Source organism: Alexandromys fortis, unplaced genomic scaffold (assembly GCF_014885135.2).
Source record: "Alexandromys fortis isolate MF-2015 unplaced genomic scaffold, M_Fortis_MF-2015_v1.1 scaffold_46, whole genome shotgun sequence".
Classification (NCBI taxonomy): domain Eukaryota; kingdom Metazoa; phylum Chordata; class Mammalia; order Rodentia; family Cricetidae; genus Alexandromys; species Alexandromys fortis.
Genome location: NW_026067919.1, coordinates 10039753 through 10054901, shown reverse-complemented (window position 1 = coordinate 10054901; position 15149 = coordinate 10039753). Strand labels below are relative to the sequence as shown.

The 15149-nt window shown below is 39.7% G+C and overlaps 1 protein-coding gene across 8 annotated transcripts in view; it reads right to left on the bottom strand.

Annotated features, from left to right (window-relative positions):
• Shld2 (shieldin complex subunit 2) overlaps positions 1–15149 on the bottom strand; it is a 90756-nt gene that overhangs the window by 46591 nt on the left and 29016 nt on the right. The window contains exon 1 of one of the 8 annotated variants that reach the window (XM_050140671.1): positions 14866–15143. The exons of the other annotated variants lie outside the window; for them this stretch is intronic. The gene's annotated coding sequence lies outside the window, so the exon portion shown is untranslated. Of the gene's footprint in view, positions 1–14865; positions 15144–15149 lie in introns of those variants that run through there. 8 annotated transcript variants of the gene reach the window in all.

Genomic DNA, 15149 nt, shown 5'->3' with positions numbered 1-15149 from the left:
TAGTAAACTACATTCATACATAATTGGTGACATACCCAACAAGTTGTATTCAACAAGTTGTATTTCCTTCAAGTTTTCTTGTTCTGACACGTATTTTTACATAGTGGCAATAATAAAAATGAAATTTTTTTACTGCTTTGATACATATATGGCTCCCTCTTATGCCATTTCATAATCTCCTGGCACATTCTTTTTTTTCCTTTTTTTTCTAATTTATTTATTTATTAAAGATTTCTGTCTCTTCCCCACCGCCGCCTCCCCTTTCCCTCCCCCTCCCCCAATCAGGTCCCCCTCCCTCGTCAGCCCAAAGAGCAATCAGGGTTCTCTGCCCTATGGGAAGTCCAAGGACCACCCTCCTCCATTCCTGGCACATTCTTAATGCTATCCTAAACATAGTTTTTAATTGCTACACAAAGTAATAAGTCTAGACAGGGTCTCGTGGAGCCCAGGCTGGCCTAGAAATCCCTATATATATTGGTTAGCTGAGGACAACCAAGCCTCTAGTTCTCTGTGCTGAGATGAGACAGGTGTATAACAGCATTCTCAGTTTTATACTGGAACCCAGGGCTTCACGTGTGCTAGGCAAATGCTTTACCAACTGAGCTACATCCCAGCCCTTTTTATTTATTTATTTTTTAATTTTAAATTTTATTATTAAAAAACTGCAGATAAAGAGAACATACACAGTAATTATGAAAACCAGAGACTATAAAACTCAATGAACTTCTATAGAGTACAGCAACCATTTGGAATGGAAGCTGTGGAGCTACACACTGAATTTTATATTTTTACCATCAAATATATTTTTATGGACATACCAACCATCAAATTCATCAGAGTTAGCGCTAATAAAACAAATAAGATGTAGACCCTCTTCCAGAACTCGTGTTCATTTTTAATTAGCACACAGAGTACTGCATTTCTTTATGACATGCTCATACTTTATTCGGACGCATGCACACTCTCCGCCATCTTCCCACTAGTCTCTTCTGCCCTAGTAGTTCCCGTCTACTTTTATATCACATGTGTTCTGCCACCCTGGCCATTCCTCTCCTTTAAAACCTCTTTTTCCCCCATCTATTAGGTGCCCTTCTAGATTTCTGACCATTCCCCACACTTTACACACAGACACATATATGTATATCTATCTATGTGTGCATATATATAAACTATTAGAAAATAGGATCTGTATATAAGAGAGAATAAAAGTATTTATCTGAGACTGGGTAACCTCCTTCAATGTAGTATTGCCAGGAGCCAGGACTACCCATTTTCCTACAAATTTCCTGTCTTCTCTTTTGTTTATAGCTGAATAAAATTCCACAGTGTATATTTAACACATTTTCATTATCCATTCATCTATTGCTGGAAATCCAGGCTACAGCTAGGACTATGGATCGGGATAAATTGCTTAGGATGCTAAAGCCTTTGGTTCAACTCCCAGCAATACAAAAGAATCTTGGGACACTAAGGCTGATTCCATTTCTTTGCTGTTGTAAAAAGAGCACCAATAAACATGGATGTGCAAGCATCTCTATGGTGGGATAGGAAAGTCTATTGATAAAACTGTGACTCATGCAACTCAGCCTGGCCTTGAACTTGGCCATGTGGCCAAGGATGATTGAGCTTCTAGCCCTTCCTCCTCCACCCACAGAGTGTAGGATTACAGGCAAATGCCTGGTTTATGTAGATATTGATCCCAGGGTTTTATGCATGCCAGGCACTCTATTAGCTGAGCTGCAACTCCAGTCCCAGGACATAGTCTTTGTGGCGGATGTCCAGGAGTGGAGTGTGTGTGTGTGTGTGTGTGTGTGTGTGTGTGTGTGTGATGGAAGTTGTAATTTTATCTTTCTGAGACACCGTCACACTTACTTCCATAGTGTTCACATGGGTTTACACACCCACTTACAATGCATAAGGCTTCTTCCTTATCGTATCCTCACCAGCATTTGTTTTCTTGATGAGAGCCACTGGCTGGGGTGAAATGGAATCCCCAAATAGTTTTATATTTGCCTGATGGTTAAGGATGCTAAACACTTCTTAAAGTATCAATGGCAATTTGTATTTATTCTTTTTCAGCTTACTCCATCATACACTGCTTCTTTGCAGACCTTTCTAAATTTTAATTGCCAAACAGTCAAATTCTTTTCTATTCTATTAATTCTTATGTGTGTCTTAAGATTTTCTAATTTTAGGCATAAGTCAACATTAGTTCAATTAGTATTCCATTATTATTTAAATATCTTAACAGAATTATAGTAATGAAAGAATCAACTAATCAGATAAAAAGCACAGCAGAAAGTATCACCAATAGATAAGACCAGCAGAAAAACAGATCTCAGAAATGGTAGACAAGGTCAAGACACAGAGACATATAGAAAGAAAAAAAAAAGGAATAAACAAGACCAAAGCTTCCAAGAAATCTATATATTCAGAAGACTGAACGTAAGAATCCATGGGCTAGAAGGAGCTGGGTACATAGTCTATCCAATATAATTATAGCAGCGAATTTTCCAAACCTAGAGCAAGAAAAACACAGTCATATATAGGAAGCAATTATAACACCAAACAGACCTGCCTAGAAGAGACTCTCTGTGATACAGCACAGCTCAGATATCAAAAATACAAAACAAAGAAACAATGCCAACAATAGGAAAAGACAATACCTACTAACATAGAGACAGACAGTAAGTAGTAAAGGACAAACCTACCAGACTATCATAGAGACAGACTATCAAAAGACTTAGCTCTGTCATCAGCAACTCTAAAGGCCAGGGAAGTATGGAATAATATATTCCAAACCCTAAAAGAAAATAATTGTCAATCAAGATTGTTATAACCAGAAAAAAAATCTTTTAAAATTAATGGACAAGCAAAGTCATTCTAAACCGATGGCGGTGGCTCACACATTTAATCCGAGCACTCAGAGGCAGAGGCACGCAGATCTCTGAGAGTTATAGGCCAGCCTGGTCTACAAGAGCTAGTTCCAGGACAGCCTCTAAAGCTACAGAGAAACCCTGACTCGAAAAACCAAAAACAAAAATAAAGTCATTCTAATACGAGTACAAGTTAAGTGAATTAATGACAATTCCAGAACTGCAAAAAAATTTCAACTATCTCGCCCTAGCTGGCCTGGAATTCACTATGTAGGCTAGACTGGTCTTGAACTCTCAGAGATCTGCCTGCCTCTGCCTTCCCAGTTCTGGGATTAAAGGTGTGCGCCACCACACCTGGTTCTAGAAACTTAAGGGAATACCATACACAGCAGAATAAAGTTTCATACACAAGAACACAGAAAGAATGTATTTCATGAAAACAACGGAAGAACTGTCATGGGAGAACTGGGAATGAATCAGTCATGACCAACATAGCAAACATCTACTTACTAGAAGAGGAAGAACTACTGATAAACTAGCCAACCAGAACAACAAACAACAGAACCCTTCTCACAAGCAAATCCTTCTCACTTATAACCTCCACTATAAAGAACCTTAAGGCACCAATAAAAAGGCAGGCTAAACTAACTGGATTATTAAATAAGATCCAGAGATTTGTTGTCTCAAAGAAACTCACTTAACTAAGAGAAGCGTTGAAACTGAGTCAATGGTTAGAAACCACAGTGCCAAGAAATGGAAGCCATAAACAAGCTGAGACAGCAATTCCTGTATCTGATCAAACAGACTTCAATCCGTAATTAGTCAGTAGAGATAAAGAGTGCCTCTACATATTAATAAATGGAAAATTTCACTAGGAGGGTATGCGTATTATAAAACTTATACATCGAATCTTGAGGGCCCAAATTTCATAAACACTGAATGGCGTAAAAGACCACACAGGTCCTTACAAGAAAGACTGGGGACTCAGCACTCCAGTCACATCTAGAGCCATCTTCCAACACAAAATCAGCAAAGCAATACTAAATTACACCATAGATTAACTAGATTTAACAGATATCTATAGAACGTTACATTCAGCAGACAGGGAATATATATTCATCTCAGTGGACATGGAACCATCTCAAGAACTGACCACACAATGAGCTATGAAGAAACCTCTTATAAATATAAAACAATTGATATAATCCTCTGCATCTTTTCAGATCATAGTAAAATAAAACTAGAAATCAATAGCAAAATAACCCTTTTCAAAGATCAGTGGAGGCTAGTTGTGGTGACACATGCCTTTAGTGCCAGCACTAGTTGTGGTGACACATGCCTTTAGTGCCAGCACTCAGGAGGCAAAAGCAAGTGGATCTTTGTGACTTCCAAACGGGTCAAGGCTACAAAGTAGAACCAAATCAATAAATAAATAAAATAGTAGATCATTAAGAAAATCAGATAAGAAAATTTTAAATTCCTAGAATCAACTGAAGATAAGACAACCTACCAGAACCTCTGGGATACAGACAAGGAAACTTTATAGCTAGAAGTAATCACCCATTTTGTTTCTCCTCCTTGGCAGTTCAGGGACCATCATGAACAGTAATAGAACAGGAAGCTCCTGACTTACCTCCTACTTCAGGAGAAATAACTGAACACTGATGTCCGGTCCTTCACCCTGGGAAGGCAACAGTATCAGAACCAAAAATTTGGAAAAAGCTAGACAAAATACACAAAACCATACTAGATGTCATCTTTGTAACCAGATTCAACCACTTGGTGGTGGCAAGACGACAGGCTCCAGCATGACCCATGATTCTTTATACTATGCAAAGAAGGAGACTAAACACAGATGCAAGACAACATGGCCTTTATGAGAAGAAAAAGACCTCCAGAAAACAGCAGAAGGAACAAAAGAGCACAATGAAGATCAGGGGGACTGCAAAGGCCAGCACTGGTATTGTCACCAGTGAGTGGAGATCGAGTGACTTATCTGCTGTGACGTGGGGATTTCTGAGAGAACAAATAAACAAAAACCTTGGGCGTGAAAAATAAAAGTAATCACTTTTAAAAAATCAGAGCGGGGGTGGGAGACTCTCAGTAGGCGACGTGCTTACCATGCAAGCATGAGAACTAGAGTTGAGGTCCTTGGCCCCACACACATGCTAGACTACTGTGATTGTTGTTCTTTTTTTAAAAAATGCTGCAAGATCCCAGGTGGCAGTAGGCAGCAGAAATGCTGTAGGTCCCAAATGGTGGTGGCGGGCCATGTGGTGGGCCATGTGGTGGCAGGCAGCAGGCTCTGGGAGCAGCCAGTCCCACGCAGAAATGGCTGCTGGTCCCAGAGCAGTGGCCTGAGTGGTGGTGGCGGGCCATGTGGCAGTCCCAGGCGTGACTTGTCTCTTAAAGGGACCAAAACCATAACATTGATAACTAGCCTCCATCATCCCTTGGAGTTTAAGCCTAGCCTAGGCAACAGAATGTGTAAAGAGCATTCTATCTTCCTCCTAGTTCTCATTCTTGGATCCAAAGCTGTCTTCGGGCAGGCCTACCAACAGATTCAAGAGGTAAAGAACTGCGTTCTGCTAAGAGCTTGTATGTGCCAAGGCAGCTTGCCAACAGCTATGGGACACGAGTCACCTTAGAGAAATTCTCCAACACCATCCTGCCTTCAGAGAACTTGACTGCACCCTGAAGAAGACCCTTAGCTAGTAAAACACCTCCTGAATTCTTCAACACCTATCAAGTAATAAACAAATAAGTCTTTAACCACTAAGTCTTGGGAAACTTATGATATGCAGCAAGATAAAATTATCAAGATTTGATAGCTTTGGTGCTGGACTTTCATTTTATTGCTGGACTTACTGTCTGTGGAGTAGGTGGAAGAGCAAGCTCACTGCTTCCCATAGCCGAACCCACATGACATTATATTTCTCCCATTGGACTGGACTGTGTAGTGATGAGGTGAGCAGGCCTGCTTTTCGTCCCGCCCGGCTCCCGCAAGGCTAGCTTTACACCCGAAATAACAACACACAAACTGTATTCATTTAAACACTGACTGGCCCATTAGCTCTAGCCTCTTACTGGCTAACTCTTACATCTTGATTAACCCATTTCTATTAATGTGTGTAGCACCATGAGGTGGTGGCTTACCGGGAAAGATCCTAACCTGTGTCCATCTCGGGTAAGAAAATCATGGCGGCTGCCTCACTTCCTTCTTCCTCCCAGCATTCTGTTCTGTCTTTCCTGCCTACCTATGTTCAGACCTATCAGGCCAAGCAGTTTTATTAATTAACCAATGAAAGTAACAGATAGATAGAAGACCCACCTATATCAGGACTGAGCAATGTTTGTGAACTATGTCTACTCTTTGCCCAAGAGCACACAGTCTTATTTACAATGGCATAAAGAAAATACTAGCTTCAGAAAAAAAAAAAAGGTCTCCAAACACTGTCCTTTTAAGTGGTTTGAGTTCTTGCTAGTCCTTTACATTTCAAAAATTTACAGAAGTAGCATGTCTATTTCTCCAAGCAAATTCTACTGAGATGTTAATAAAATCTCACTGCCTCTACAGAACACTAAAGAGAACTCCATTTTAACAATACTGACTTTTCTAATCCATCACTAACTAGGTTACCTTTTATAGATTATTTTTGAAATTTACTTGCAATGTTTTATACAGTTCAGTGTTGAAAGCATATTTTAGACTTATTTATAGGCATTTAGTATTTTTTAATAATTTAACTTTAATTTATGTGCTCGTGTGAAGATATCAGATTCCCTGGAACTGGAGTTACAGACTGTTGTGAGCTTTCATGTGGGCGCTGGGAATTGGACTCATGTCCTCTAGAACAGCCAGTGCTCTTGACCACTGAACCATCTCTCCAGCCCTAGCATTTGGTATTTCAATGACAGTGTAAATTGAATTAATTTACAAAGTGTTTATCACTACTATTGAGAACTATATTATGTATTTGTATACAAACTGCTAAATTAACGTACAAAATTGATTTTTAATGGTATAATCATGTCATTTACAAAGTAAAGAATTATAGTAGGTTTTTGTTTGTTTTGTGGGTTTGGTTTTTTTAGCATTTTTTTGTTTTTTGTTTGTTTGTTTGGTTGGTTTTTGGTTTTTTGAGACAGGGTTTCTCTATGTAGCAGTGGAGTTTGTCCTGGAACTCGCTCTGTAGACTAGGCTGGCCTCAAACTCACAGAGATCCTCCTGCCTCTGCATCTTGAGTGCTGGGCTTAAAGGTTTATGCTACCACTGTTTGGTCAAATTATAATAGTTATTAATGCTTCATTTTTTTGTTTCTTTCTTTCTCTCTTGAATTCTCCTTTATGTTTAGCTTGCTTGGTTTTTGTTTTGTTTTGTTTTACGCAGCCCTGGATGACCTACACCTTGACATGTAGACAGGCTGGCCTTAAACTCACAGAAATTTGCATGTGTCTGCCTCCCAAGAGGTGAGATTAAAGGCATGTACCACTGCACCTATATTCTCCTTAACTCTTATACGGTCTAGAATGATGTGTAGCACAAATAATAAAAAACCCAGAGACAGATATTGGGGTTCAACCTGAAGGTCAGAAAAGCAAAACAGCCAGCCACTGGCTCTTACCTCTACCTCAGTCCGAAATGGCAATCCTGCCTCCAAAAATTTCAGAATGAGACTGAGCCTGAAAGCTGTCTTCTTCTGTCTTATATTCCTCCCTAGTGTTAGGATTAAAAGCGTGCACCACTACCACCCTGTTTCTATAGCAAACTAGTGTGGCTACTGGGATTAAAGGTGTGTGTCACCACTGCCTGATCTGTAAGGCTGAACAGGATGGCTATTTTACTCTCTGACATTCAGGCAAGCTTTACTTATTAAAATACAAATGAAATGCCATACAATGATGGAAATGCTTCTTGATTTACAATGGGGCTATGTCTTGATGAATTGTCTAAACTGAAGATAAAGTAAGTCAAAAATACATTGAAAATATAGGCATGATGGCTCACATCTATAATCTCAGGACTTAAAAACCTGGGCAGGAGGACATCCACAAGATATAAAGCAGTTCGTGCGCCATGATAAGTTCTAGGCCACCTAGGATACAGTGTGAGACCCTGTTTCAAAATAAATAAAAACTTGGGCCAGTAAGACGGCTCAGCAAGTAAAGGCATTTGTCACCAAGTTAGTGACTTGAGTTTGACCCAAGGAAAACACATGGTGAAAGGGAAGAACTGATCTCTGAAAGCTGTCCTCTGACCTCACATATAAATAAGGAAAACAATAAACCAACTAACACTGGAACAAATCTTGTCTCCTCACCGATGTATCAACACCTATTTTAGACTTCTGGTTCCCATAGCTGTAAAATATTATATCTCTTGTTTAAGTCACCCCAGTTCATAGTACTTTGTCACTTCAGTTGGGGCAACCTCACACAAACATTATTTCTGCAGGCATTTATGCTAGGTCTTTGGAAGATAGAGGACCACAGACTTCATGACATTCAAGCTCAATTGTTAATAAGAAAGGAAAAATAATAAAAAAAGAAAATTTCCTAGACAGAATTATTATATGCTTAGAAAGTAAACTTCCAGTTCTTTAATACCTATAAAACAGTTGCCTACCAACTGTCTAATAGGGAAGATGCAACTTAACCCATAAACTTACTTAAATGTTTATACAAAATCTAAAACCGACTTGAGTTTGTGGGCTTACTTAAAATAAAAACAAAAGCCGACAGTAGTGCATGCCTTTAATTTCAGCACTCAGGAGGCAGAGGCAGGTGGATCTCTGTGAGTCAAGGCCAGCCTGGTCTACAGAGCTAGTTCCAGGACAGCCAGGGCTACACAGAGAAACCCTGTCTCGAAAAACCAAAAATAAAATAAAAACAAAGCTAGGATGGTAGCACTGCATTTAATCCTAGCGGGGAGAGCTCTATTAAGTTCAAAGCCAGCCTGAACTGTATGTTGAGGTGGAGTACAGCTAGGGCTACACAGAGAGACTCTGTCTCAGACAGACAGGTAGACAGACAGATAAAAGAGCTGAGCAGGATAGCACACATACCAATAGCCATAGCTGCTTGAGAGCCTGATGCAGAATCCCAGGAGTCCACAGCCAACCTGAGTAACATAGTAAGGCCCTTCTCAAAGTAATAAAGGTTCCCAGAATAAAAATAAAAGCTAACTTCATCAATTCACTTTATTGGAAATATAAGGAATAAAAGAACATGTTACCAGCACACAGAGACTGTTCTACAAGCAACTGCCTAGTTCCTTTAATAAAAAAAGAGGCAAGGGCCAGAAAGAGGACTGAGAGCAGCACTTCTCAACCTGTGGGTTGTGACCCCTTTGGCAAACTCTGTATCCAAAAATATTTATATTATGATTCATAACAGTAGCAAAATTACAGTTATGAATTAACAAAAAGAATACTTTTATAGTTTAGGGATCACCACAAGATGAGGAATTGTATTAAAGGGTCGCAGCATTAGGACGGTTAAGAACCACGAGGTATAGGTGCTTGCCATTGAGCCCAACAACCTGAGTTTGATCCTTGGGACCCACATGATAAGACCACAGAACAGACTCCTACATGTTATCTTCTGACTTACACACACACGAATAAAAATATAAGTAAATAATTTTTTAGGTTAGCATGTAATAAAAAATATGAGAAAATTGTTTTAAATAAAAGATATCTAAGAGCTGAACCAAATGTCATGTTTGGATTATATCAGAATCAGTGAAAAAAAGCAGTTTTGAGAATCAGGGAAAACCGCATGGCTTCAGATAAGAGATAACTTACCATTACACATAAAAATATATTCAGCATACTACGCTTACTAAACAACCTAGCTTAGCAACGCCACGTACCGTGGGGACAGCTGTTTGCACTCATAATCACAAGGTTGAATACGCATACTGTTAGCTCAGGGAAAGATCAAATTCAAGTGCAATTTCTATTGAATGCTTATCGTCTTTACGCCATCATAAAGACAAAAACCCCTAGGCTGAATTATCCTAAGTTAGAGATCACTGGCATGTGACACATTCAAACTTAAAATATGTATGTCTACTTCTGCTTTATTTAGTCAACTACTCTTAACAATAAAAATAAGCAATCCACCAGCTTTCAATTTTTTTTTTCGTTTTGGGGGGGTGGATTTTTGAGATAGGTTTTCTCTGTGTAGCCCTGGCTGTCCTGGAACTAGACCAGGCTGGCTTTAAACTCAGAGATCAGCCTGCCTCCCAAGTGCTGGAACTAAAGGCATGCACCACCACCACTGGCTACATAGCTTCCATTTTTTAGTCTATTCAGTATATTTTGTTTTGGCTTAAAAACAAAACAATATGTCAATATCTCTATACAGAATATCATTTTTCTGACTTAATTCTTCTACAACAAGCCAACTGTTCAATTACATTTTACCTTACAAACAAGATTTATATTAATCATGACATCAGATAATTTTCCTCATTAACTTTGCTCTTAATGTTTCTCCGGAGGTTGTAATAGAGACTTAACTTCTGAACTTACTCTGGCCAGTGAAAAGTTTCTGGAGCTCTTAATTCAAACTAATGGACTCCCTACAGTGGACATCTTACAGCAGACAGGGATAAAAGAACTTGTCAGCCTTGCTAATGGCTATGAAGAAGCCTGCCAAGGATTGAACGGACAGTTGTTTGACCTATTCTCTTCCTCTAATAGGATGATTTTGCCCCAACTATTTTGTTTTTATTTTGCTTCATTTTAAAGACAGGGTCTTACTATGTAGCTTCCATTGTCCTAGAACTCACAACCATACAAAACAGATAATGTTTTTATAATAGATCAGATCTGCTGGCAATTTCTTCATCATTGTTAGATTCAAAGAAAATTAAGACGTTCTTACTGATTATAGGATGATGGCTTTTAATTTTCTTTCAGTATTTTGAAGAGATTGCACCACTGTCTTGCGGTCCATATACTTTATAATCCTAGTGTTTGTCAGTTACGGATATTATATCAACATATCATAGACTTGGTAGCTTATAAGCAGAAACTTATTTCCATATTTCCAAAGTAATTTATATTTATAAATTTATAAATATATATACATGTTACTACTATAATAATACAGAAACATGAGTATGGGGCAGAAGAAGACTCCTCATACCATCTTTGTAATTTTTCAATAAACTACAAACTATTACAAAACTAAAGCTTACTGAAGACAGACACAAAACCAAAAGCAAATGTTGCAGCAGTGTTCTTTTTAAAGCACAGGTACCAGGCTTTCGATTTGCAGGAAAGTTCTTTGTTCTCCAGCACCAAGCATCCTTCTCTACAGCCAAGGTGCTCTCTCTCTGCCCCGCTCGTCCTCACTGATCCTCCTTTAGGAAGGAGAATCTAACAGCAGGCGAGGGTGAAGTAAATGAGAGGACTTTCTCTCATTCTGCCTGTCCTCAGTCCTTCTCTGGAAGTACGGGAAGTGCCAGAGTACAGAGAAGAGGTGGGGCTTCAACCTTCCAGAACTCAAGACTAGACTGCCTCCATTCTCCACTGGCTAGTCATATGTCAAGTTGATACATAATAGAGTTATGAGAAAGGACGGAGCCTCAATTAAGAAAATGACTTGATAAGATCCAGCCTCAATTAAGAAAATGACTTGATAAGATCCAGCTGGTGGTCCTGGATTACATAAGAAAGAAAGCTTAACAAGGCAGGGGAAGCAAGCCAGTTAGCAGCACCTCTCCATGGCCTCCGCATCAGCTCCTGCCTCTGGGTTCTTGCCCTGTTTGTTTCCTGTCCTGACTTCCTTCGATGATGAAATAATATGAAAGAGTAAGCCAAATAAACCCTGTCCTCCACAATTTGCTTTTTGGTTACGGTGTTTGGTCACAGCAAAAGATACCCAAACTAAGATGGAACCATTGCCAGCGCTCCTCTCCGGACACAGGTGCTGGCTTACTATGCCTAAATGTTCAGTGAAGACTGCAGTGCAAAGACAGAGAGGCCTGGCACACATGTGGTTCACTGTCCTCAATTCTCCTATGGGAATTTGCTTGCTTGCTTATTCTTATTTGAGACAGAGTCTAACCCAAGCTTATCTCCATCTCCTTATATAACTGAGGACAATGAACTTCTGATCCTCCTGCCTTCATTCAAGAGGTTGGGTCTGGCAACTGTAGGCTTTTAACACCATATTTGGTTACGAGGTGTTAGCGAGAGTGCCAGGCACTCTACCAACTCATCTACACCCCCAGCTCTGCCGATGGGTTTTTACTCTTATCTGGCTTCTAGTAATTTTCAGGGGAAAATGACATTCATCTCAGGTGGCTGAAGCAGAAGTGCCACCCTATACTACAGAGTAAACTTCAGAGCTGCAGGCCAGCCTGAGCCAGAGTGGACAATAGAATTTTGTCCATCTGAGAAGGCCGCAGAATGCTTCCTCAGAGTGCATATGGCTCACTGCCACAGCACATGATGGTCTAACTCCATCTAAAAGGTCTAACCAAGATCCAGGGACCCTTCACTCCCACACCTATTTACTTCTCCAGCCCTTGATTTTCATGAGAGACTCTGCTGCTTTCCTGGGTCCTCCACTAAAGGTTAGGGTCCATGGGAGAGAAATTTTATTTTTCTCACCAGTCACTACATCCTAAGATCCAGAAAACTGGTTTTGAGCTAATATGATTACTTACGGATTACAGATTATTTTAGATTGTTTTGGAGGCAATTAAATAAAAGAAGAAAATATTTTCTGGGAGACCAGAGCCTGTGTGACACTTGTCACTTTCCTTCTGCAGCAAAGCCACATTTCATCACACCTGCTTCTCCAGCCACGGCATTTACTACTTCCTCATCTCTTCTTATCAACACCCATTCTGAGCAGAAACTGTACACTCTTCATGAAGACAGGACTAGTAATGGCTCTCAGTGAAAATGGAGGATATCACTCGTTGATTGCCAATTATGTTATAGAATAATCTTTCTGTACACTGTGAAGATGTGTCTTTGCCAAGGTACCTTCTGATTGGTTTAATAAAAGAGCGGACTGGCCAGTAACTAGGCAGGAGGTATAGGCAGGACAGCAAGACATAGAGGATGCTGAGAAGAAGAAAGTGTAGTCTCAAGAGTATGCGAGCAGGCGCAGAGAAGCAAGATGAACATGCTGTGTTGAAAGAAGGTACCTCCACATGGCAGAGGGAAGATAAGAACTATGGGTTAATTTAAATGTAAGAGTTGGCTAGTAACCAGCCTGAGCTATCAGCCAAGCATTTATAATTAATAACAAGTCTCTGAATGATTATGGCTGCTGAGACCCAAAGAAACTCTGCCTACAATATCACCTATCATTTTTTAAATGATCCTAGTGGTTTCTGGAAACAAAACAAAACACTATAAACAATTAGGTGGCAAAAATTGATATTTTTAATATTTGGTTTTAATAAAGATGGCTGAAGAAGGACAACAGAACTAAGTAAAAAGGAAGGATTCTAATGTTAAGAAAAAGATACAATAATAACTCAGGATTTCAAAGATATAATCTTAAAATATTTCCCTCTAATTAAATAAGAAGCTAAAACAAAAGTTAATTAGACTTTTAAGAGAAACATAACAAACTAGGCATGGAGACTTACACCTGTAATTCCAGCAAACAGAAGGCTGGTGTAGGAGATCCTTTTGTTTATGTGTTGCTTTCACTGGTTAATGAAGAAAACTGCCTTGGCCTATTGGGCAGAACTTAGGTAGGTGTGGAAAACAGAACTGAATGCTGGGAGAAAAGAAGCAGAGTCAGGAAGAAGCCATGGATCCTCCGCCTAAGATGGACACCATTTAGAATCTCCGGTAAGCCACTGCCACTGCCACGTGGTGATACACAGATTAATGGAGATGGGTTAAACTAATATGTAAGAGTTAGCCAATAAGAAGTTAGAGCTAATGGCCAAGCAGTGTTTTAATTAATACAGTTTCTGTGTAGTTATTTTGGGCTAAGCTAGCCGGGTGGCCAGGAAAAACAAGTGGGCCCCTCTCCCTCTTACAGAGGACATTCAAAGCCAGTTTGAGGTCTGTGCTGGCTACCTAGTGAGTTCAAGGCTAGCCTGAGTTATACATAGACAGACCATGTCTTTAAAACAAAACAAAATGAATAAATAGATAATATAGACAATTGATACAAAGTTTCTTGGGTTCAGTGAACTAAGTGATAAGAGATTGAGAATTACTTTTTAACAATCCCTGACAAGCAACTTGACTCATTAAACCACACAGCTATGATAAAAAGGGTGGAATATAGTACCTAAGGCTTTCCCAAAGTCATAAAGCCATAAAACACAACTTGAGAAATAGACCTGAACTCTGGAAACCATACCTAACAAAACTGCCCTGCAAGATAGAAAGTTTGAAGAGGAAAGGAGAGAAAGACATGACTCTATTTTCATGAAGTCAAAATTTGTCAAGTAAATGATGCCAACAGCAGAAACCTTGAGTTTCAGTCCTTTGACCCGCTATTTTGTAAACTTGGTATAATAATAGCCCTCCTTTTGTGCAACTTTTACCAAGCCTGAACAAGACAGTGGGGCCAGAGAGATGGCTTGGCAGGTAAAAGCACTTGTTGATCTTGAAGAGGACCTGGGCCCAGCTTCCAGCACCCATATGGTGGCTCACAACAGAGAGTAAACTCCAGTTCCAGGGGATCTACCACTCTCTTCTGGCCCTTATGGGCACTGAACATACATGGTACACATACATACTGCAGGCAAAACACTTATGCACAAAAAATAAAAATAGATTAAGTAAAATCTAATGTTGAAATAGGAGCTGCGGGGCTGCGTCCCCGGCACCTGGCCGCCCGCATGGCTAGTTTATACCCAGAAATAATTACACAGAAACCGTATTCTTTCAAACACTGCCTGGCCCGGCTAGGTCCAGTTTCTTATTGGCTAGCTCTTACATATTGTTCTAACCCATTTCTAATATTCTGTGTAGCCCATGAGCTGGCTTACCAGAGAGGATCTTAACCTGCGTCTGTCTGGAGTGGGAGCATCATGGCGACTCTCTCTCCGCTTCTTTTTCCCAGCATTCTCCTCTGTCTACTCCGCCTACCTAATTTTCTGTCCTATGAGGGCCGAGGCAGTTTCTTTATTAATAAGAAATCACTCCCACATCAGTTCCCCTTTTTCTGTTTAAACAAAAAAAAGAAAGGTTTTAACTTTAACATAGTAAAATTACATATAACAAAACAGTTATCAAGTAAGAATTACAGTTACAATATTTATATCTATTTTAT